This window comes from Erpetoichthys calabaricus, chromosome 5 (genome assembly GCF_900747795.2).
Source record: "Erpetoichthys calabaricus chromosome 5, fErpCal1.3, whole genome shotgun sequence".
Classification (NCBI taxonomy): domain Eukaryota; kingdom Metazoa; phylum Chordata; class Cladistia; order Polypteriformes; family Polypteridae; genus Erpetoichthys; species Erpetoichthys calabaricus.
Genome location: NC_041398.2, coordinates 174627091 through 174652142, shown reverse-complemented (window position 1 = coordinate 174652142; position 25052 = coordinate 174627091).

Sequence of the window (25052 nt, the reverse complement as noted above, 5' to 3'; positions counted from 1 at the left end):
TGCTGAAGATTATTTTAAGCTTAAAGACTGTTAATGATTATATTTTTGGCAGATAGTGTTAAGAATTCAGCTGCAATAGATATCTCTTTGTTTTAATTCTCTAACGCCGCTGCAGGATGGGGTTTGTTTTGTTTTGGACGTGCTCTGTCTCTTTGTATGTCAGAGGACCGGGACATTGCGAAGTGAGATCAAGCCTCATGTAGGGAGGCAAAATGGGGGGGGTGGGGGGGGATAAAGGGGGGAGAGAAGGAGAGCAAGCTATATCTAATCTATTCTTCTAATCCTTATAACTATAAATATCAATGCAACAATAGGCTAAAATGCAATAACTGACAGGGAATTTTGAAATTAAGATTAAAACTGCCTCACTGCCAGTTAAGACTATAAAATGACATTAAAAACTCAGAATCAATGTCTCCATGATGGGACAGTTAACTTTGTAAGCTGGAATGTTAAAGGCCTGAATCACGAATTAAAGAAAAATAAAGTATGCTCTCACCTAACAGGCTTAAATGCTAAAATAGTATTTTTGCAGGAGACCCACTTACTAAGCAAGGATCAGTTCAGACCACAAAAAGACTGGACTGGCCAAATGTTCCATTCTAGCTTTATAAAGAAAACTAGAGGGGTGGGAATTCTCATACACAGAACAGTTCCATTTGTAGCATCAGATGTAGTATCGGAACCTGAAGGGAGATATGTGATGGTCATGGGCAACTTATTTAACAGTAAAATGTTTTTGATAAATGTTTATGCACCCAATGTGGATGATAAGGAATTCATGCAAAATCTATTTGCATCCATTCCCAATGTGAACACTCATAAAATTATAATGGCTGGGGACTTTAATTGTGTTTTAAATCCACTCTTAGATAGGACTCCTGTGACAGGTGGGACGACATCTAATACTGCAAAGACAATTACACAGTTTTTAAATGACCACAACTTATCAGACCCCTGGAGGTTTCTTAACCCAAACTCAAGAACATATTCGTTCTACTCACCAGTGCATTATAGCTACTCAAGAATTGATTATTTTTTATAGATAATAATTTCCATCCTACGATTAAATCATGCAAATACGACACAATTGTTATCTCTGACCATGCCCCTCTAGTCTTGGAGCTAAAATGCTAAAATCATTAAGCCCCTCACACTCACCTCGCAGATGGCGTCTTAACCCTCTTCTATTGGCAGACGAGAACTGCACAGAATTTATATCCAAACAAATCAGCTTCTTCCTAGAGACAAACACACCCTCAGAGGCTTCTGCAGGAACACTCTGGGAAACTCTAAAGGCCTTCTTAAGAGGACAGATTATTTCATATCTTTCCCACAGAAATAAATTAGAAACCAAGAAAGTGTCAGAGCTAAGAAGCGAAATTACTAGAATAGATGAAGAACAAACTAGGCGTCCAAGTGAAGCTCTTCATAGGAAAAGGCAGGCCCTACATGCAGAACTTAACATCTTAACAACTAAAGAAACTGAAAAAATTATTTATAAGTCATCATTACTATGAACACGGAGAAAAAGCTAATAAGCTTTTAGCTCAACAAATTCACAAACAAGAAGTTCGCAATGCAATACCAGTAATCACCAACACGAATGGAGAAGAAATTATTGACCATAAAAATATAAGGCACGCATTTAGAGATTATTATAAATCCTTATATTCTACTGAGCTCAAAGAAGACAACACACAATCTAATGCATTTCTGGATACATTACAGACACCACAAATAGATGCTTTAAGTGCTGAGGAACTGGATAAACCTCTGAAGCTAACAGAATTACTAGATGCTATAAAGTCACTTCAAAGCGGGAAATCAGCAGGCCCTGATGGTTACCCCGTAGAATTTTATAAGAAATTCTCCACTTAGCTAGCTCCCCTCTTATTGGCAACATTTACAGAAGCTAGAAACAACCAAATACTACCTCAAACATTTCGTCAAGCATTAATCACCATCTTTCCTAAACAAAATAAGGACTTGTTACAATGTGCATCATACAGACCAATTTCACTCCTGAATAATGATGTTAAGATATTCTCAAAAATTCTAGCAAGAAGGATGGAGAAAGTGCTTCCCTTGGTAATATCACAGGATCAAACTGGATTTATTAAAGGCCGACACCTATCTTCCAATTTCCGACGCTTGTTTAATGTTATATATTCACCAGCAAAATCAAACACCCCAGAGATATTACTATCATTAGACGCAGAAAAAGCATTTGATATGATTGAATGGAACTACCTTTTCACTGCATTGGAGAAATTTGGGTTTGGCCCGAATATTTGTGCATGGATCAAACTACTGTATACCAATCCAGAAGCTTCAGTTTGTATTAATAACATTTGTTCAGACTACTTTAAGCTAGAACGTGGTACCAGACAAGGATGTCCCTTGTCGCCGCTGCTGTTTGCAATCGCCATTGAAACCACTGGCGGTTCACTGTCGAAATTCTTATCAGATAATGGGGATTATCAGAGAAGGACTGGAACAGAAAATTTCTCTATATGCAGATGATATGGTTTTATATATATCAGACCCAGAAAACACTGTCCCTGCAGTTTTAACAGAATTTCAAAAGATATCTGGTCTTAGAATTAATCTGAATAAAAGTATACTCTTTCCAGTGACTTCACAAGCATATAATATTAGATTGGACATCCTACCTTTTACCATAGCAGATCAGTTTAAATACCTAGGAGTAAATATCACAAGTAAACATAAAGCTCTTTATCAACAAAATTTTGCCGTCTGTATGGAAAAAATTAAGCAAGACTTGCATAGATGGTCAACCCTTCATCTCACTCTAGCCGGAAGAATTAACGTTGTTAAGATGAATATCCTTCCTAAACTTTTTTTTTATTTCAAAACATTCCAATATATATCAATAAATCGTTTTTTAAACAGTTAGATTCAACAATAACCTCATTCATTTGGAACTCAAAACACCCACGTATCCGAAGAGCGACCCTACAAAGACCTCAGGCAGAAGGTGGCATGGCTTTACCTAAATTTCAGTTTTATTACTGGGCAGCAAACATACAATCCATAAAAACCTGGACACAAATATATGAACATACACAGGCTTGGTCCACAATAGAAGTAAAATCCTGTAGCACTTCTTTATACTCCCTGCTCTGCTCTCCAATAAATGCAAGTTATTGCAAATATACTAATAACCCAATTGTGCTTTACTCACTCAGAATATGGAACCAACTTAGAAAGCATTTTAAGATGGAAAATCTTTTATCTGTGGCACCTCTGCAAGAGAACCACCTCTTTCAACCCTCGCAAACGTATCCAGTTTTTAATACCTGGAAAAGTTTTGGGATTATAATGCTCAGAGATCTTTATATAGACAACATATTTGCATCTTTTGAACAATTACGTTCAAAATTCAACCTCCCAGCTACATTTAATACCCTTCTCCATTTCTTATTTACCTATATATATTTCTCCCTTTCTTTTGTTTATTGTTGCCTTATTAAAAAGCCCTAAGCAATTCTCCTTTGGCTTAGCTCTCCTTCTCAGGGGTGGGGTTTGATTTGCTTCAATTTTGTTTTGTTATAAATTGAACTATTTGTATGGAATGATTACAATAAAAATTAATAAATAAAAAAAAAACCATATAAACTGAACATAAGTTTAACAATGTTGAATTTCAAAATGTTTTCTTTAGGGATGTTTTTGGTGATTTTTTTTTTTATAAAACCTTTTTGCAGTTTGTGCTGGTGATTGATATTATGTGTAGGTAGAGAAAATAATATATACCATTTAAAAATACAATATAAATGGCCAACTATAATTGAGTAGATCTTAAGGCAGTAACCTGTTTGGCTCCAGAACGTGATGGTCTTTCCAGTTCTCCATGGCCAGAAGAAGAAGAAAAAGTCTACATAAATGTATTTTGCTTCACAGACTACTTGAAGATAACTTCTACAATGGGAATTTGTACATGATTCATGATAGAGGCTGTAATTTCTATCCATCTTTCTCTATAAATGTTTTTTACCTGTAGTTGGTTTTGTTATCATCAATGTATTCAGTACATGCATGAGTTTTTTAGTTATAAGGGAAAATGTATAAGACATTTTATGCATTGTATTTGAGATGCCTGTTATTAACCCTAGCCATTTTTGTGTGTAAATATAATTTTTGTATTACTGCATAATTAACATTAGTGATTAAGTTTGAGTGATGTTAGCGATATGATGATGTAACACTTATTTACATTTATTGTCATGGTTTAAATGCTCATACATATCTCATCTCTTGAATAATATTGCTACATATAAGGTTCTTATGTATATTCTGGCTGTCCAAGGGAATGACAAAAGACATGATAAATGTTGAAGCATCAGCTGAGCTTTCACCATTTACTTGCCAACTGAAAAATAAACATTGCTTGATGGCGCAAGTACAAACAAAAAATTTGCCCTCTGCCACTCTATCAACACAAGGTCACTGTCTATCAAAGTTTCTTTAAGTTCTTTATCTACGTTTGCAGGAACTCCATCTCCTCTGCTCTCCAGTTAACAAATGACACCTCCTTCTGGGAGGCTGGTCTTTGAAGGTCCTGAGACCGGAAGGGGATGAATAATTTGCCCTCACTGGGTGTTTTCACGGCACAATGTGGGCAAAGGAAGACAACACAGTAAGTGGCAGTGCACCCTCCCAGCCTTCGGTGGTATTACTTATCTGGGTGAAACCCAGATGGTGAACCTGTGATGCTCATGCATGACAATATTTATATCTATGTGGTGTATATTATAATAGGGTTATAATACTTATCAAGCAGACCCACAGTAAGTAGCATAATTATTGATTACAAAGTTTGATTTGCATTTCTTTAAATGAGCTGGCTTTTATAATTCTGAGGCTAATATCAGTTATTCGTGATAGTGTTATCTTATTTATATGACTGCACAAAATGTATACATTACAGCTATCACAAAAATTCCAGCTTAATCCTAGTGAATACAGAGGGATATGATACAAATGGGTACATTTTATTAAAAAAAAAAAAAAGAAATACAATCTTAAAAGATATGGGCTGAGTGTTTTATTGTTTTCTTATAGTGGTCTATTCTCTTGTTTCATTTCACTAATAAAAACTGACTGCAAAAAAAATTTAGTGATATGACTATACACTTTACAGAAATGTTAGAACAAAAGATTTCTCAGCAAGGATTTATAAGTCAGAATACAAAGCAGCACGTAAAGATACATGATGTGGAATGGTGATATAAGTCCCCTAATTCAGAAAGTAGAAAATGGCAATTTATTAGAATTTCAATAAATCAAGTTTTTATAGTAATTTAATAATATAGGCATCTTTAACTATATGAATCAAAGATTATTTAGCCAAATAAATGATGGAGTATAAGAAACACATTTAAGTATATCAAGATTTTTTTAATAGATTTTCTGACAATAAATCCGGAATCTAGATTTGAGAAATTACAAAAAGTTTTGATCTAGTGGCAATAAAATAATAAGTTTCAGCATGTGTTCTCCCTCACAAGCCTAATGGTTGTTATCTGGGTTTTTATACTACCAATTTGAGTTGCTGAATCCATTTCTGGTTATGTTTAGATTTTATTATAGGTGTCTTCTTCAACACCATTTTGTAGGTTCTTTAAGTACAGTTGCCAAGGTGGTTGTCATAACAGAATAACTGATGATCACAACCTGTGATGTCATCAGGTCAACAGTATAATGGTTAGCACTACTTACTTTATGATTATCTAATATTATTTATAAAAATTTGTTGATGTTTGCTTTGATTCATGTCTTATCTTAATTAACAGAACCTCTGAGCTTTGTTTATTTAGTCATGATTTTTGCATAAGGTTTGGGTTTTGGTGAAAGATAGGACTGATTTTGGGATAAACTTTGGCATGGCATAATGGGTTTGTCTCTTCTTCCAGGACCTTCATAAAAATTTACTTATCTTCATAAGTTAAATACTATATATTTTAAGGATGGCAAAAATATATGTTTATTGTGCACAAGAACAACAGATAGTAATATAAAAGCCTACACAAATGATGAATAATTGAATTACTAGCAAAATGACAATAATTAGTGAGGGTAGAAGAACAGATCAAAGGATTTGAACGGAATTTCCTCTCCATAGTTATCCAGTCCAGTTTCATTCTTCTCTACTTCCTTCCAGAGTCATAAAATACATATTTGCAACCCAGTAATAAAACTGGAAGTTACATAGTGACATGCCCTCATATCTGCTTTAGGTTTAGGCAAAATGTTCTTTTTACTGTATTAGTGGGCTTATTGCACTCCAGATTAACAAAGTTGCATCTGTATCAGATTTTTCAAAAATACATTTGTTCTCGATTAATATAGCAAAATTTGAAAGATATTTATTCTAACAATAATTGCTGTAATGTAATTTGAGATGAAGTGATGACCATATATTAACATCTTGTTTTATGCTTTCCATCTGAAGACAAACACTGAATTTGAATAGGTCTTTAGGTTTTTGTAACTGTAAATATTAAATATTGGAAATGTTCTACTTGTAAGTGTCAACAATCTGTTTGTTAAGGTGTATGGATGGATTGAAAAATACTTGCTTAATTTTGTTTTTATTAATATTATGATTTTTTTTTTTTATAATTATTTTTGTGACATTATTGCAGATTCATTTTGTTGTGGAGTTTTCTCACAATCCTCACTTTGTATGGCCATAGCCATATGGTTGTTGGTAACAATGCTCAATTCACATTGTAGAACACGTGAACAGACACCACCATTGTGAGAGACATAATCAGCCTCACATTGATTAAGAAGCCACTATGCAGCATGAATACTCCAAGCTTTTGAACATAAAGGAAAAAAACTTTGACAATCGTCTTTACAAGTTTGGTTTATTTAAGGAGATGCTTGTAAGTAATAGTTAGGACTTGTACTTTCACATTTTGACTTTTGATTATTCATTCACATTTGGCTCTGTTATTTTGATGGTTAGTTTTTTTCTGTCTCTGACACTTGCTTGTATATCTGTTTATTCTCTATTTAGTCCCCATCACTCTTTTCCTCCAGGTCATTAAAACATATGCCCAAACTTATAAAGGCCCTTTTTTCATCTTTCTGGCTACTATACTGAGAAAATGTAACTAACAGATCTAAATGAATTTGACATGCAAGACTATTCCTAGGGAATGATATTTGTTTATTCAAGTTATTCCTAAATCCAGAAGAGTATAGACTTTGTACAACATTTTAGTGCATGTGCCAGTGTAAATATGGATCAGTAATCCAGTCCACCATATTGTTAGTGTACTGTATACTTTATATTTAAGTCCTTCAATTATAAATTCTTTTAACAATTACATTTTGTCTTGGCAGATAGTCAGGGGCTCAAATGCACTAGAAGCAAGAAGCATTGGTGATAATGGGCAGCCCTGCCTGATTTAAAATCTAAATTAGTCAAAATGTATGTTATTGATGTGAACAGAGTTTTTTGTTCATATAAATAATAAATAGTATTCTGTCAAAATTTCTTTCCTACATGTTGTGATAATAGAACCCTTGTAATTCCTTATACTGCTTGTGCATTTATTAAAGATTCAATGAAGGTTTAGCTATAAATGTCTGTGTTTAACAATATTTATTTAGGTTTTAAAAATAATTGGAAGGAAAGTTTTTAAGTTCTTTTCCACATTCTCAGATGAATTTGACATTTGAGTGTGTCTTTCAGCCATAATCTTTAGCTTAGCTTGGTATATTATAATGTTGTAAATTTCTGACATTTCATTCTTAATTCCATTAAAAACATAGCTCCTCTAAGTGGTAAACACAGAAAAGTCTGGAATAAAGATGTCCAATTGCTCCTAAGGGTAATCTTTTTTTTCCACAACATATTATATTTTGTTTCACCAAGTAAGTGATAGGCTCCTTCAATTTCCAAGTATTCCTTATTGTCACGTCCCTGGATTTTAGAGAAGACCTTTCACATTAGCATAGTAGAATATCTAGCTTCTTCCCTTTATATAATACAAAAAATACTCACATTCTATTTACTTTACTCTTCCTTTAAACTCTGTTAATTTATTATGGATAACTTTACCTTCTTTTAGATGGTGACCTATTCACCTGTTAAATATTGTTCAAGTGGTCATTCTAGAACAGCTAGAGGAATCTCATGGGGGCAGCCAACCTGTCTTTATCCATTTGACACAACATTGCATCTGAGGCAAGCTGGTGACATACTGGAACTACTCCCTGGTTTGGCTATAACCTCCCCTCTTCAGATTTAAGACAAAGTTCACCCGGAGTAAAGAAGGAGGAGGAGAAGGAGGAGAACAAGAAGGAAGATGAGAAATATTTAATTGTATTATGCTTGTGAATAAAAGCCTGTATGTTTCAAAACTAATTAAAGAAAATTAAAAGTCTTGTATCAACGACAGACTTGTGTATACAGTGGTGTGAAAAACTATTTGCCCCCTTCCTGATTTCTTATTCTTTTGCATGTTTGTCACACAAAATGTTTCTGATCATCAAACACATTTAACCATTAGTCAAATATAACACAAGTAAACACAAAATGCAGTTTGTAAATGGTGGTTTTTATTATTTAGGGAGAAAAAAAAATCCAAACCTACATGGCCCTGTGTGAAAACGTAATTGCCCCCTGAACCTAATAACTGGTTGGGCCACCCTTAGCAGCAATAACTGCAATCAAGCGTTTTGCGATAACTTGCAATGAGTCTTTTACAGCGCTCTGGAGGAATTTTGGCCCACTCATCTTTGCAAAATTGTTGTAATTCAGCTTTATTTGAGGGTTTTCTAGCATGAACCACCTTTTTAAGGTCATGCCATAGCATCTCAATTGGATTCAGGTCAGGACTTTGACTAGGCCACTCCAAAGTCTTCATTTTGTTTTTCTTCAGCCATTCAGAGGTGGATTTGCTGGTGTGTTTTGGGTCATTGTCCTGTTGCAGCACCCAAGATCGCTTCAGCTTGAGTTGATGAACAGATGGCCGGACATTCTCCTTCAGGATTTTTTGGTAGACAGTAGAATTCATGGTTCCATCTATCACAGCAAGCCTTCCAGGTCCTGAAGCAGCAAAACAACCCCAGACCATCACACTACCACCACCATATTTTACTGTTGGTATGATGTTCTTTTTCTGAAATGCTGTGTTCCTTTTACGCCAGATGTAACGAGACATTTGCCTTCCAAAAAGTTCAACTTTTGACTCATCAGTCCACAAGGTATTTTCCCAAAAGTCTTGTCAATCATTGAGATGTTTCTTAGCAAAATTGAGACGAGCCCTGATGTTCTTTTTGCTTAACAGTGGTTTGCGTCTTGGAAATCTCCCATGCAGGCCGTTTTTGCCCAGTCTCTTTCTTATGGTGGAGTCGTGAACACTGACCTTAATTGAGGCAAGTGAGGCCTGCAGTTCTTTAGACGTTGTCCTGGGGTCTTTTGTGACCTCTCGGATGAGTCGTCTCTGCGCTCTTGGGGTAATTTTGGTCGGCCGGCCACTCCTGGGAAGGTTCACCACTGTTCCATGTTTTTGCCATTTGTGGATAATGGCTCTCACTGTGGTTCGCTGGAGTCCCAAAGCTTTAGAAATGGCTTTATAACCTTTACCAGACTGATAGATCTCAATTACTTCTGTTCTCATTTGTTCCTGAATTTCTTTGGATCTTGGCATGATGTCTAGCTTTTGAGGTGCTTTTGGTCTACTTCTCTGTGTCAGGCAGATCCTATTTAAGTGATTTCTTGATTGAAACAGGTGTGGCAGTAATCAGGCCTGGGGATGGCTACGGAAATTGAACTCAGGTGTGATACACCACAGTTAGGTTATTTTTTAACAAGGGGGCAATTACTTTTTCACACAGGGCCATATAGGTTTGGATTTTTTTTTCTCCCTAAATAATAAACACCATCATTTAAAAACTGCATTTTGTGTTTACTTGTGTTATATTTGACTAATGATTAAATGTGTTTGATGATCAGAAACATTTTGTGTGACAAACATGCAAAAGAATAAGAAATCAGGAAGGGGGCAAATAGTTTTTCACACCTGCACTGGTGATCTGGGTTTGGGCCTTTGTACTGACCTTTGTACAAGTCTCCTGTTTCATGACCTGTTGTTGTAGGTGTCAGTATATCTTTTCATTTGTTTTTTTTTTGGCTCTGGCAGCTATTTAGGAGGTTTTGGAGGCATATTGTAGTTAATATACTGGGAGTATAAAAAGTCTGGATATATTCGATAACTGAATGATATAAAAAAAAAAGCATACTACTAACACATATAAAGTTTAATGTAAATAAATGTAAAGCATATATATATATATAAACAATATATACTGTATATACTGCTCAAAAAATTTAAAGGATCGCTTTTTAATCAGAGTATAGCATCAAGTCAGTGAAATTTCTGGGATATTGGTCTGGTCAGTTAAGTAGCAGAGGGGGTTACTAATCAGTTTCAGCTGCTTTGGTGTTAATGAAATTAACAACAAGTGCACTAGAGGGACAACAGTGAGACGACCCCCAAAACAGGAATTTTTTTCAATAGTTTTGCATTTGATAGATAGATAGATAGATAGATAGATAGATAGATAGATAGATAGATAGATAGATAGATAGATAGATAGATACTTTATTAATCCCAAGGGGAAATTCACATACTCCAGCAGCAGCATACTGATACAAAAAAAAAATATTAAATTAAACAGTAATAAAAATGTAGGTGGAATTGAAGAGTCGCATAGTTTGGGGGAGGAATGATCTCCTCAGTCTGTCAGTGGAGCAGGACAGTGACAGCAGTCTGTCGCTGAAGCTGCTCCTATGTCTGGAGATGACACTGTTCAGTGGATGCAGTGGATTCTCCATGATTGACAGAAGCCTGCTCAGCGCCTGTCGCTCTGCCACAGATTTCAAACTGTCCAGCTCCATGCCTACAATAGAGCCTGCCTTCCTCACCAGTTTGTCCAGGCGTGAGGCGTCCTTCTTCTTTATGCTGCCTCCCCAGCACACCACTGCGTAGAAAAGGGCACTCGCCACAACCGTCTGATAGAACATCTGCAGCATCTTATTGCAGATGTTGAAGGACGCCAGTCTTCTAAGGAAGTATAGCCGGCTGTGTCCTCTCTTGCACAGAGAATCAGTATTGGCAGTCCAGTCCAATTTATCATCCGGCTGCACTCCCAGGTATTTATAGGTCTGTACCCTCTGCACACAGTCACCTCTGATAATCACGGGGTCTAGGAGGGGCCTGGGCCTCCTAAAATCCACCACCAGCTCCTTGGTTTTGCTGGTGTTCAGGTGTAGTTGGTTTGAGTCGCACCATTTAACAAAGTCCTTGATGAGGTTCCTATACTCCTCCTCCTGCCCACTTTGGCTGCGGTCAGTGCCACTACTGGTAGCATGAGGCGATACCTGGACCCTACAGAGGTTGCACTGGTAGTCCAACTTCTCCTAGATGGCACATCAATATGTGCCATTGCCAGAAGGTTTACTTTATCTCCCAGTACAATCTCAAGGGCATAGAGGAGATTCCAGGAGACAGGTAGTTACTCTTAGGAGAGCTGGACAGGGCTGTAGAAGGTCCTTAACCCATTAGTAGGAGCAGTATATGCTCCTTTGGGCAAGGAGGAACAGGATGAGCATTGCCAGAGCCCTACAAAATGACCTCCAGCAGGCCACTAGTGTAAATGTCTCTGACCAAACATTCAGAAACAGACTTCATGAGAGTGGCCTGAGGACCCAATGTCCTCTAGAGGGCCCTGCACTCACTGCCCGGCACTGTGGAGCTCGATTGGCATTTGCCATAGAATACCAGAATTGGCAGGTCCACCACTGGCTTCCTGTGCTTTTCACAGATGAGAGCAGGTTCACCCTGAGTACACGTGACAGACGTGAAAGTGTCGGGAGAAGCCGTGGAGAATGTTATGCTGCCTGTAACATTGTTCAGCATGACCAGTTTGATGGTGGGTCAGTGATGGTCTGGGGATGCATATCCATGGAGGGATGCACAGACCTCTACAGGATAGACAACGGCACCTTGACTGCCTTTAGGTATCAGGATGAAATCCTTTGACTCATTGTCAGACCCTATGCTGGTGCAGTTTGTCCTAGGCTCTTCCTGGTGCACGACAATGCCCGGCCTCATGTGGCAAGAGTATGCAGGCAGTTCCTGAAGGATAAAGGAATTTATACCATTGACTGGCCCCCACACTTGTCTGACTTAAATCCAATAGAACACCTCTGGGCCATCATGTTTTGGTCTATCCGAAGCTGCCAGGTTGCACCTCAGACTGTCCAGGAGCTCGGTGATGCCCTGGTCCAGATCTGGGTGGCGATCCCCCAGGACACCATTCGGCGTGTCATTAGGAGCATGCCCCAACGTTGTCAAGCATGCATACAAGCATGTGGGGGCCATACAAACTACTGAGTACAATTATGAGTTGCTGCAATGAAATTTCGGCAAGGTGGACTAGCCTGCCGCATCATTTTTTCACTTTGGTTTTCAGGGTGTCTTTGAATTTAGCCCTCTGTAGGTTGATAGTTCTCATTTCCATCAAACGATGTAGCATCGTTTCGTATTTAACTACTTCACACATTACCTAGTCCATATCAGTATAGATATCCAGCATGATTTTTTTTCCCCATTGAGATCTGCTGTGTTTTCAAAGTGTTCCTTTAATTTTTTTGAGCAGTTATATATACATGTATATATAATATACACATACATACAGACATTATATATATACAGGTATATAAATAAATATATATATATATATATATATATATATATATATATATATATATATATATATATATATATATATACTGAATAATGTTGAATATAGTTAAACAGTTGGGAATCTGGAGCTACAAAGAATGAATTATGAGAAAGACTTGGCAGTCTTAGCAGAGTCATCATTGTCCTTAGCCAGAAAATGCATAAAAATGATTAAAAATGCTAATGGGATATTACTTTATAAACTGTGGCATGTTGTGTAAAGTGCAAGTCACAAGTAGTTATGTTTAATCAGAGTAATACAATTGTGAAGCTGTTCTTCAATTAATGCTTTCCATATTACTGTACTGTATATGAATGCCTTAACAACGCTACACAAAGTTCAGTATTCTGGGACAGTAGGTTTTTTTTTAATTTATTGAATTTTTAAAAGCATGTAACATTCCATAAAAATCAAGTCCAACTTAACAAAACAAAATTCAGTTCAACCCCCACCCATGAGAAAGAGAGGAAGGCCAACAACCAGAGTAAAACTTTGAGAGTAGTAAAGAGAGAAAGAAGTCCTTCTCCCCAATATAAATGCTTATTCTAAAATGTTATTGATTAGATCAGCCAGGTTTTAAAATACTTTTGAACAGATCCTCTAAGTGATAAAAATCCAATATCAAATAGTAAATAACATCAGTAACCCACTGACTTAAAAGAGGTGGGCTGGGATTCTTCCAGTTGAGAAAGATAAGACTATGTGCTAATAGTGAAGTAAAGGCAATTACAGTTTGTTTGTCCTTCTCCACTTTAAGCCCAGCTGGGAGTACTCCAATCCAAAATGATGTTAATTTGGTGCATGCCCAACACATGTGGCCCAATGAAGCTGAAGCTCGATTGCAACGTTTGCAGGATAGATCTTGCCCTGGAAACATTTTGGAAAATTTGGTTGTCCTTCTCCACGTTAAGCCCATCTGAGAGTACACCAAACACAGCTATTAATGGATTAGGAGTGATTGTGACACCAAGGCTGTCTGATAGGCATTTAAAAATTCTGGTCCAGAATGATGTTAATTTGGTACACACCCAAAACATGTGGCCCAACGAGGCTGGAGCTTGATTGCAACGTTTGCAGGTTGGATCTTGCCCTGGAAACACTTTGAACAATTTTAAACGAGATAGATGTGCTTGATAAAAGACTGAAAAAGTTGAATACTGTATATACTCGCATGTAAATTGGGTCCTGAAACCCGAAAAATCGATCGTAAAGTCAGACCCCGACTTATATGCCCATTCAAAAATGCAACAATTTTTTTTTTTACATCTTCTTGCTTCCTCCAGTCTCTCACCAGTTTCTCAGACACATCGAATTTTGTTGCAGCAGAGCCGTTACCAATTTCTTTCGCCAATTCAATGACTTTTAATTTGAAACCAGCTTCATATTTTCTTCTGATCGAACGCTCTATCGTAGATAAGGAATGCTCTTACAGTAAACGTGTATGAGGGTGTGAGATACAAAAAACACAAAACAGTGCAAACATCACTTCTGAATAGTTCCGGTGTTACCGTGTGGTCATGTAGGCACAATACATAGAAAAAAGGCAGTGTGCTCCATGGTTACTCTCTCAGGTAGGCGGTAGCATATCATAATCTCTTGGACCAATAGCATGAGTTTTCCGCATTTGATTATATGACCGACATTATAAAATACTGGAAATTATATGGTAAAATCAAGCCCCGACTTATCCGCAAGAGAACTTAAGCGTGAGTATATATGGTAATTGTATGCTTTGTGCATATGGAGCTAGAGTGAATTCTGTGCATGGCTGCCTTCCACTCCTTTTCTGAAATGTTGAGTAAGAGATCCTTTTTCCCCTGTACTCAGGGATTTTTAAAGGAAGGGACTTTAAAATGGTTTTATATATTATAGAAATGCTGTCTGAGTCTTCAAGAATGATCAGTATTTTTTCTGGAATAGAAATACAGGGTGAGTCAAAATTATGTTAACACTAATGGTACTGCTATGTATATACTTATATACAATTTTTATGAACAATTTATGTGCCGCATGTGGTACATGTGTTGAACATGATTGCGAACAGGTTGAGACATTCATGAAAATATTTTGGACTTATGAAGTATGATTTGTGAAAAAATTGCTTCCGCCATTCAAGTGTTAACATAATTTTGACTGACCCTGTAGGTGGGAGGTGAGGAAAATTGGGAAACTCACAGATTTTGTTCAGCAAATTTTCCAATTTGTAGACAGTGGAAACATTGTGTTGATGGGAAGCTAAATTTGGAGTGTAATTATTCGTAGGATGCAAAGACATTATTTATATACAAATCGCTAAATGATTTAATCCCATACATTTTCCATACATTAAAAACTGTATAAATTTGAGAGGGTGGAAAAAGGTGGTTATCATGTAGAAGTTCCACAGATAAAATATTATCAATCTTGAAGTGATTCTTACATTGATTCTATATTCTGAGTGAATGAAAGACAATTGAGTTGTTAGTACAGTGATCCCTCGCTATATCGCGCTTCGCCTTTCGCGGCTTCACTCTATCGCGGATTTTATATGTAAGCATATTTAAATATATATCGCAGATTTTTTGCTGGTTCGCGGATTTCTGAGGACAATGGGTCTTTTAATTTCTGGTACATGCTTCCTCAGTTGGTTTGCCCAGTTGATTTCATACAAGGGACGCTATTGGCAGATGGCTGAGAAGCTACCCAACTTACTTTTCTCTATGTCTCTTGCTGACTTTCTCTGATCCTGACGTAGGGGGTGTGAGCAGGGGGGCTGTTCACACACCTAGACGATACGGACGCTCGTCTAAAAATGCTGAAAGATTATCTTCACGTTGCTACCTTCTGTGTGCAGCTGCTTAGTGAAGCGACATGCTGTACGGTGCTTCACATACTTAAAAGCTCAAAGGGCACGTATTGATTTTTCACTCTTTGTTTTTATCTGTCTCTCTCTCTCTCTCTCTCTCTCTCTCTCTCCCTGCTCCTGACGGAGGGGGTGTGAGCTGCCGCCTTCAACAGCTTTGTGCCGCGGTGCTTCGCATACTTAAGCCAAACAGCCCTATTGATTTGTTTGCTTTGCTCTCTGTTTCTGACAGCCTGTACTCCTGACACGCACTCTTTTGAAGAGGAAGATATGTTTGCATTCTTTTAATTGTGAGACAGAACTGTCATCTCTGTCTTGTCATGGAGCACAGTTTAAACTTTTGAAAAAGAGACAAATGTTTGTTTGCAGTGTTTGAATAACGTTCCTGTCTCTCTACAACCTCCTGTGTTTCTGCGCAAATCTGTGACCCAAGCATGACAATATAAAAATAACCATATAAACATATGGTTTCTACTTCGCGGATTTTCTTATTTCGCGGGTGGCTCTGGAACGCAACCCCCGCGATGGAGGAGGGATTACTGTATATTGACGATACCTTGTATTTACTGGTGTACAAAGCAAGGAATATAAAGAAGTACTGCAGGATTTCATTTTTACTGCACACCAAGCTAGTGTGTGTTCATCTATTTGTGTCAATGTCCAGGTTTTTATACCTTGTGTATTTGCTGCCCAGTAATACAAACTGAAAGTAAGGTAGTGGCATGCCACCTTCTGCTTTAGGTCTTTGTAGGGTCATCTTTTGGATGGATGGATATTTTGAAATCCAAATAAATGAAGTTATGATTGAGATGAAGTTATGATTGAGATGAAGATTAATTTTTTTTAAATTATTTGTTAATGTATATGGGAATGTTTTAAAATAGAAGCAGATGCTTAGGGAGGATATACATCTTGATTGTGTTATTTCTCCCTGCTAAAGTAAGATGGAGGGAAGACCATCTGTGCATGTCTTGTTGAAGTTTCTTCAAGCAAACAACAAAATTTTGTTGAAAAAGAGCTTTATATTTACTTGTGATGTTCACCCCTAAATATTTAAATTGATCTGAAATGATAAAAGGGAAGGTGTCCAATCTAATGTATGCTAGAGAATTCACTGTAAAAAGAACACATTTGTTCAAATTAATTTTGAGTCCAGATATCTTTTGAAATTCTGCTAGTGCAATTAGGGCTGCAGGCACAGAATTTTGTGGGTCTGATACAGGGGTGTCGAACTCTGGGCCTGGAGGGCCGCAGTGATACAGGTTTTCATTCTAACCCTTTTCCTAATCAGTGAGTAGTTTTCAATGCTAATTAACTCATTTTCCCTTCATTTCAATAGTCCTGTTTTTAAGGATTCAGTCCTCTGAATTGATTTGTTTCTTCATTAAATGGCAGCCAAACAGAAATGAGATGTGAAATGAGCCAACAGATGACCAGCTAAACTGGGATTTCAAACTCCAACCAGTTTCACTCCAAACAGTCTCTTAACGAGAAGCTGATCTTTGCTGTTAATTAAGCCTGTTATTTAATTCAATGGCTTGTTGCTGCTCTCATTCTGCCACAGCAGACATTTCCAAATCTGTTGATTTTTCGCTTTTTTCTAAGAACACCAACAAAATATTTCGATGACCTGAGAGATCAGCCTTACTGAGACCTTCACCTTTATTTATTTTCAGATATTGTGTGATGGGCAAAGGTGACCTGGGGGGTATTTTTCGTACGTGGATTAGTCATTTAGCCAGATGTAATTGTTGACGATTTGGCCTGATCCTGGATCTGTCGGTTTTTCGAAACTCTTGCTGGAAGTGTTGTTATAGCAACACATCCTAATCCTCAAACCTGTTCTACGTAAACAAGGATTAGCTCACACACGTAATCAGTGTCCATGCGTGGAATTCATTCAGTCATGGCTTCGCCGTTCATTAATGAGCAACCAATTGATATTGGTGCGCAAATTATAAGATGAGAATTTCATATAGAGAGGGGTTTGCGCGATCGGCAAGATCCTTTATTGCTCCTGGAGGAAATTCTTTTTGAAAGATACTGCTTTAGCTGAGGGGGAATATCGTACCTCAAAGATTTATTAGCACCTTATATTCGAAGTCAAACTAGGCGAAGTCGGGCTCTCACAACCACACAGACAGTATGCATTGCTTTGAGGTTTTTTACAAGCGGCACTTTTTTATATATTGTAGGCGATGCGGAAAATCTATCTAAAAGTGCAGTTTGCCAAGCAATTCGTAAAGTCTGTTTGGCTCTGAAATATTTCCTTCGGGTTTTCATAGTGTTTTCTGGACACCTGCGTGTGCAGACAACAAAAGAGGTGTTTCATGCCATTGCAGGTAGGTAAAACACAGGCTAAAACACCCACAGTTCCATGAAGAATCTCAATCAGCCTAACATTCTCATTACCAGGATTTCCAAATGTGATTAGGGCACATGGGACTGATCAGAGTGGAGTTTGATCAAACATTATTTGGAAAATGTACCTCTCCTCCTGATGAATAATCAGACACAGTGTCTTCATCAAATATTTGACCTTCGTCAATATCTCGTTGGTCAGACACAGGTTCAAGGGATTTGACATTCCCTGCAACTGACCCAACAAAAAAAAGGGCTATATGGAACATACCTATGGCACACATGGAGGACAAATATATGCAATGACCATCCTTTACCTGAAATGAAGTGACCACTGCATCCTGCCACTGGTTCTGAGGAGGAGCTTCCCCCTGGAATGCCCTCAGAAACAGGCTGATGGGCATTTTGCTGGAGAGCCAACTCTTCTGCAGGGGTTAGGTCTGGACTGTGTGGACCTCTAGCTGTTTTTTGCTTGTCTGCCTTCTTATTAGCTTTAAAATTAATGTTTTTTATATTATATGATTGTTTATGTCAACAATTCTTTAAATAGTTATATACCAATATTTACCAGTTTGAAGTATATTCTTGTACTTCACTTTAACCTGTTCCCATGTTCTCTTTGTGCTCACATTTGATCTGGAATTATGACATTAAATAATAATTAATCTGACACATAGGAAATGAAACGCTGCATTCAGTAAGTACAATGCACACTACTTAGCGTTTAATTTGTCGGCCACTTTTTGCCAGCCGTCTTTTCTGGTCTGGGCTGCTTTTGCAGTGTTACCTCTTGTGCATATTAAATCTTGAATTTATTTGAATCTTGTCCTTCGAATAAAAGGTCTTGCGGCGCGTGTGTGAAAAAAAAAATGCTCCCGTTCTTTCGTCATTTTGTTACAGCCTATCAAAGACTTGCTGATCATGTTTTCTAGACTTAATATATATGGGCTTTTCACTCAGCGCGGGTGCACACATTCATCTCAGATGATTAGATCCAGCTAGACTAATCTAATACACGGCTGCGTTTGAAAAACTGACCTATCCCGGATGAGTGTCACCGGCATTAACTTATCCAAGATGAGGCACCTGATCTCGGATGATTTAAACGACGTACGAAAAATACCCCCCTGGTCATATGGTGGCTTGTTTGATGTCTCATTATTGTTTGGCTACTAATTAAGGAAAAGGAGACAATTAAGGGGCCTGAGTCAAGTTAATTAAAACTATAGCAAAAGAAGTTAATTAGCAGTAAAAATGGCTCACTAATGAAGAAGATGGTTAGAATGAAAACATGCAGCCAAGGACTGGAGTTCGACACCTGTGGTCTGATATATACAGTACCATATCATCTGCATATAGTGATATTTTCTGTTCAAGTCCCTCTGAAAATCTTCTGTATCTCTGATGCATTTCGAAACAGAACAGCCAATGGCTCAATGGCAATTACAAACAGCAGTAGTAACAAGGGGCATCCTTGTCTAATACCACATTCTAGTTTGACGTATTCTGAAATAATGTTGTTAACGCAAACAGATGCTTCTGGACTCGTATACAATAGTTTGATCGATGCACATATATTTGGGCCAAACCCAAATGTATGCAATGTGGTGAATAGGTAGTCCCATTCAACCATATCAAATTCTTTTTCTGTATCCCAAGATAATAAGATCTCTGGAGTGTTACTCTTTATTGGTGAATATATTACATTAAATAGGCATCGAAGATTGGAAGCTAAGTGTCTACCTTTAATAAATCCTTTTGGTTTTGTGATATTGCCAAAGGAAGCACTTTCTCAATCCTTCTACCTAGAACTTTGGAGAGTATCTTAACATTGTTATTCAGAAGTGAGATTTGTCTGTATGATGCACATTGTAATACGTCCTTATTTTTCCTAGGAAAAAGGCAATTAGTGCCTGGCAAAACGTTTGAGGTAGAATATTATTATTTCTGGCTTCTTTAAATGTTTCTAATAAAAGGGGGGCTAACTTAATTGAAATTTTTTTTATAAAATTCAGCAGGGCAGCCATCAGAACCTGGTGATTTCTCACTGTGAAGTGAGTTTATAGTGTCAAGTAATTCTGATTGTGTCAGAGGTTTATCCAAATCCTCTCCATTGAGAGTATTGAGCTGTGGTATCCGTAATGTATCAAAAACACAATATATTGTGTCTTGTATTCTTTAAATTGAGTAGAATATAAGGACTTATAGTAGTCTCTAAATGTGTGCATTATATTTTTATGGTCAATGATTTTATTTTTGTCAGTGTTGGTGATTACTGATATTGCATTGCAAACTTCCTGCTTGTGGATTTGTTGAGCTAAGTAAGATCTTATTAGCCTTTTCTCCATGTTCATAGTAATGATGTCACAATTTAAAAATTAGCTATTCCATTTCTTTTGTTGTCAAGAGGTTGAGTTCTGATTGCAAAGCCTGTCTTTTCCTAAAAAGTGCCTCGTTTGGAGACCTGGCATGTTCTTGATCTCTTTTGGTAATTTCACTGATTAACTTTGAGGCCTTCTTGGTTTCTGATTTATTTTTGTGGAAGAGATATGAGATAATCTGTCCACTTAAAATGCCTTCACAGTTTCCTAGAGTATTCCTGAGAATGCATTTGTCTCTAAAAAAGAATCAATTTGTTTACATATAAATTCTGTACAGTTCTCGTCAGCTTTTTACAGGGGGTTAAGATGCCAGCTGTGAGATGAGTATGTAGGGCATAGTGATTAGAGGGGCATGGTTGTTGATAATGTACTTGCAAAGATTTGATCGTGGGCAAGAAATTGTTATCTATAACGAAAGAATTCTTGAGTAACAGTGATGTACTGGTGAGAAGAAGGAATATGCTCTTAAGTATGGATTTAGAAATCTCCATGGGTTTGATAAGTTATGAACAATTAAAAACTGTGTGATTACTTTTGCAGTGTTAGATGTTCTCGCCCCTGTAGCTGAGGACCTATCCAGGTCTCAATTTAAAACACAATTAAAGTCTCCGGCCATTATAATTTTATGAGTGTTTAAGTTAGGAATGGATGCAAATACGTTTTGGATGAAGTCCCTATTATCCACATTGGGTGTGTAGATTTTTATCAAAATCACTTTACAATTAAATAAATTACCCATACCCATCACATATCGCTCTTCAGGATCAAATACTACATCTGATACTGCAAATGAAATTGTTCTATGAATTAAGATTCTCACACCTCTAGATTTCTTTGTATAGCTTGAGTGGAATATTTGGCCAGTCCAATCTCTTTGCAACCAAAGCTGATGTTTGCTGATTAAGTGAGTCTCCTGCAATAATAATGTCTTGGCGTTTAGACCAGTTAGGTGAGAGAATACTTTCTTACTCTTTATTTCGTGATTGAGCCCTTGGACATTCCAACTCACAAAGTTCACTATTTGGTTATAGAGAGATTGTTTCTCAACTTTTGTTATCATTTTATAGTCTTAAATTAAGGTACTATATCATTATACATGATAGCTTTAATCTTAATTTCCTGTATTGCCAGAAGTCATGGCTATGAAGCATATTGTGTTGGCACTTACAATTGTGGGGATAAAAGGGACAGATCAGAAATAGTTCTCTTTCTCTCCTCCCCCCAGAACCCCCCCCCCCCCTTTGTCTCCCCAAGTGAGGCAAGATTAACTTCACAAAGTCCCAGTCCTCTGACATGCCTAAAGACATAGCATGTCCAGAACAAAACAATCCCCCAAATAGTGGTGTAGAAGGAATAAAAACCACAGAGTTTAAGATATAAGTAATGATATGTTAAATAGTGCTACAAAGTATCAATTAGTTGGCATTTCAAGAACAACTTTATACTAGTGAGATAATCTGTGGTCTCCGCCTGCTTCAAAATGACAACTAGTCATGTGCTAAAAAAAATTAAAAGTGCACTGTCTCAGTGATTATAGATGAGTATCACTCATTCCCATTGTGATGCAATACCTTTAGAGACCTGGGCAACCTAAAAATATATTCCAGATAATTTCAACTACCTCCAGTTTACCTTTACAACTGGTCCAAAGAAGGTGCCATATCCAGTTCATCCTGGTTACCTGGAAAATAAAAACTTTTATACCTCAGTATTATTTATAGACTACAGCTCAACATTTTCCACTATTGTTCCAACAAATCTGATTATGAATCTGCAAGGCGTGAGCATTAGTTTTGCCTTCTGCAACTGGATTTTGGGCTTGCACACTGATAGACCCCAGCATATGCAGATTTGCAGCATGACTTTCCTCCCAGCTTATCCTCAGCATGGACTTTTCATGAAGTAGCGTGCTGAACTCCCTGCTACACTCCCACTTGTATGAAAGCGTGGCCAAGTACATCTATAATTTAAGCATTAGAATTGCTGATGACACCACCACTGTAGGCCTGATTACATATACATCATTACATCAAGTTTGCTTCTCAGAAGCTCAATGAGGGTGCAGTGTGTAGGAACCCAGGCAAAAAGAATTAATTAATGTAACTGCCAAAACATGTAGTTTGACACTTTAAAAGATAAAAGAGAAAGGGTAAGGAAATGAACACTTAGTAAAACCTCTGATCTGCATGTAATAGAAAAAGGTGTTTTTGTTAGTCAAAAATTTTAAAAAGAATTGCATTGCTAGAAAGAAGGCTCTGTGATATTCTTCTTTAGTTGCCTAACTTTTGCAAGTCATCTCCATTGTGCTATGCTCACTACTCAATGAGAAGAAAATGACAAGGGTCACTGGAAAAATAATTATCTCTGAAATTAGTAAGCATTTCCCTCAACCCATTAACTAACACATTTTGTCTTTCAAATGATTACAATATCTACTTTGGTAGAATTTGTTATTGTATTGCATTTCCATGTTCAGTGCAAGTTAGACTGTGAAAACACAGATCTGTGTCAAAACAATGAAATAGTGATATTTAGGACTATTCATTAAGGAACAACAAAATCTAATGTAATAAATTAAATCCCCAGGTTGTCTTAGAGGTGGGAAGCAGGCCAGCATTAATTGAAACAGACTTTGCATAATGAGGCACAGAAGGAATTAATTTCTTCAAATCTGTACACAGGGTTTGTCTCACTGGAAGAATGCTGTCAGCAAAAGAGAAGCTTCCATTTAAAACTCTTCGTAAAACAAATCAGAAGAAAGCACATTCTATTTTTCCTAAATCAACTTTTGGCTTATGGGGAATCAGCAGAAGAAAATTAAGCATGCATCCTGCTTGTGAGTGATCTAATAATGAGGTAAAACTTTACTGTCCATTTTAACAAAATGTTGCATAAGCTTCTACTACTTTGCCAGTTTTAAATGTGACTAAAAATAGGAGAAGGAGAACCAACATTTGTGTTTCACATTAGACCTTGTTGGCAATGGTTTGTTTAGTGGATGTAATTGAACCTTCCACACTAGAATCCCACTTAGAAGAAAAGAAAATGGAGGAAAGACCAAAGTAATAGAGTACACAGAGAAACACACCATCTTTCCAAAGACTAAATGTCAACAGCAAGCAAAGTGTGAGTCATTGCTGACTGTTCGAAAGAAGTTAAGTAGAGGTTGAGGCTATTCAAAATGTTGACAGGACCTTATGCCACATTTGATAGTATTGAGGACTGGACAGGTTACGTAGAAAGGACAGAACTGTCATGTTGAAGATAATGGATTTCCAGACAAAAAGAGTTTCTCTGTTACTGAGCAAAATGTGTGCAAAGACATTGTTAACTACTACCAAAATATCTGATAAAATATTGAAATAGATTGTCAACATTCTACAAATGCAAGAAACCACTAGTAACAAGGTTTTGATTCCACAAACTAAAGCCCTGTAAACTTGAAAGCATTTCTGAATACCTGGTTACATCTTGCCTGAAGAAGGGGCCTGAGTTGCCTCGAAAGCTTGCATATTGTAATCTTTTTAGTTAGCCAATAAAAGGTGTCATTTTGCTTGGCTTTTCTCTGAATACCTGGGGAATTTTCTCAGGCTTTTAGAGTATTGCTAGTTTAGAACCATTCTAGCAGAGGCATTAAGAGACACCCTTGTCTGCTGAATGTATAGTGAAAGCATTAAGTACAAATGAGATTTTTAATAGAGCATGATTGCAACATTGCAATATCTATTGAGACTGCTGCAAAAGATATAGTAGAACTGCAACATGAAGCAATAGAAGGTGCACTTAACAAAATGTTCATTATCGGAAACGTTACCACTGTGGTAAGGCTGCTCATGATGTTGGTTTAATTCAGCTGGTGGTTAAAAGACAAGGAATGCAGAAAGTGCCATATGATGCACCATACTGTGAGAGTATGCAGAGCAGAGAAAAATAACACATTTAGCAAATACAGTAATCATACACAGACGTTAAAAACAACTAAGATGCATCAAATTCAAGTGGCAATAGTTCTGCCACTGCTGACTTAGATTGCTTACAGCAGCACGCCATTAATAGAGCAGATCACATAGTCATCTGGAGCACTCCAAATGTGGAGTGCGTTATGGTCAAAATGAAGTTAAACTCTGCCTTTGTTTTGCCTGTTATCTCTGCAGCTGACTACAAATTACTGTTTTCACAAATAACATTTCAAAAGACTTCAGGAATATTAAAGACATTTTCTGAGGAAAAGCTGCCCCAAGGGGTAAAAAAAAACTGTGAATGTAAAATACAAGGATGAGCAGCAGTTGTTAAAACTGTGTGTTTTTGAAAATGGGGCCTCAACATTATTAGGATGTGAATGGCTTAAAAGCCTAACGCTGGGCTGGCATTCTATAAAAACACTACAATTATTGTAACAGATCATTAATAAGGACACAAGTGAAACTCTGGATGGAAGATTGGAAAATGCTGCTCAATTTTTTGAAATATACATTGAAAAATATATATGAATACTGAAGAGAATAAAGGCAAAAACTGAACTGAAATGAAACACCAGTCCAAAGTTCCTAAAGACTTGATCTGTGCCATATGCAGTTTTGCCCCGAGAGTGGAGGCTGAACTAGAATATTTCGAGAAAGCAGGGATCCTATCTTAGGTTGAGACTAGTGAATGGTTAATCTCCATTGTGCCTG